Source organism: Trachymyrmex cornetzi, unplaced genomic scaffold (assembly GCF_001594075.2).
Source record: "Trachymyrmex cornetzi isolate Tcor2-1 unplaced genomic scaffold, Tcor1.1 scaffold776, whole genome shotgun sequence".
Classification (NCBI taxonomy): Eukaryota; Metazoa; Arthropoda; class Insecta; order Hymenoptera; family Formicidae; genus Trachymyrmex; species Trachymyrmex cornetzi.
Window position 1 is genome coordinate 103,319 of NW_017300109.1, and position 1,253 is coordinate 104,571.

A 1,253-nucleotide genomic window follows, 5' to 3' on the forward strand; every position below is an offset into this window, starting at 1 on the left:
GGTCTGCGTGTCGTTGGTGGGCCCCAATTAGGGGTTGCCTCCCAGGATATTATTATTATTATTATCATCAGCTTCAATTCAAGGTGAACTTTCTCTATACATACTTATAAAATGATCGTTTTCGATACATGGACCATAGTAAAATATAGCATTCATAACTTTATACGGCTGTCCAGCTATTAGTATTGCACTTGTTGGAAGAGCACATAAATTAATTTTTTTTGGCACCTTCACTAATGTTCCATTTTGATATAAAAATGAAATTAAATGGACGATTATCTGTTTCGTCTCTTAATGTTATTTCATTTTTAAATAATATATCATTTCTCACAACGTTCACATAATTTATTATTTTATTTAGACCAATGTGAAAATCAAGTATTTAGTAAATTGTTAAGATTAAAACTTTCCTCGTTCGAATTGTTAACAAAAATTGAGAAAATAAAATTATTAGTAGTAACTTTTGTATCACCACATGTTATGCATCGACAAGTAGAAATAATTTGATGCTCAATCAAATTTTCTATAAAATCATATTTAGTACAAAGAGCTACAACAAAATCAAATGCATCTCGTTTGATACCAGTTGAAAAATACTCCCCTAGATATTTTCGTACTGCGTAGGTACTCAAATTAAGTACATATTCCGTTTTCACATTGATGCGCTAATATATTTGAAACATTTAGTTTATCAGAATAAAATAATTGTTTTCTAAATAATTAAATGAAATAAACATTATAATGTAGCATTAGCATTGCATGAAACTTTGTCAGTATTTTGAAAACCACGTATAACCCAAGAAGTAGTACTTTGTCGAACTTTTTGATCTGGCTGTTGAACGGAAGTTATTATTTTCGGTAATGTCCATGGCACATCTTTAATTTTACGATAACTCTTTTGAAATAGTAATAATAATCTGTGCTTCTGGTTTATGTGGTCGTTTAGCCGATCATATTCAATAATTGCTTCTTCACTAGTTATTATAGATAAAGAATCGCATTAACCAAATATTAAGGTCCACTTTCGTTGCTAATTTTACTTTATTTTTATATTAAAATTAGAATTCTATGAAGGCATTGTGAACAGCAGCTTAATGGACAAAACGCTTATGTATGTTACATGTACGACTGAAAAAATTTGAAAAGCTGAAATGGTCCCTTTTTAGGAAATGATCTCCAAATCTCGATATCGGCTGCACCAATTTTATTCGGACTGATCGCAATCGAAAGATACCGACGACATATAATAAAAG

General features: G+C 30.2%; 1 protein-coding gene across 1 annotated transcript in view; it reads left to right on the forward strand.

Annotated features, from left to right (window-relative positions):
* LOC108768275 (uncharacterized) overlaps positions 1-1,253 on the forward strand; it is a 14,392-nt gene that overhangs the window by 1,431 nt on the left and 11,708 nt on the right. The gene's annotated exons all lie outside the window — the stretch shown is intronic.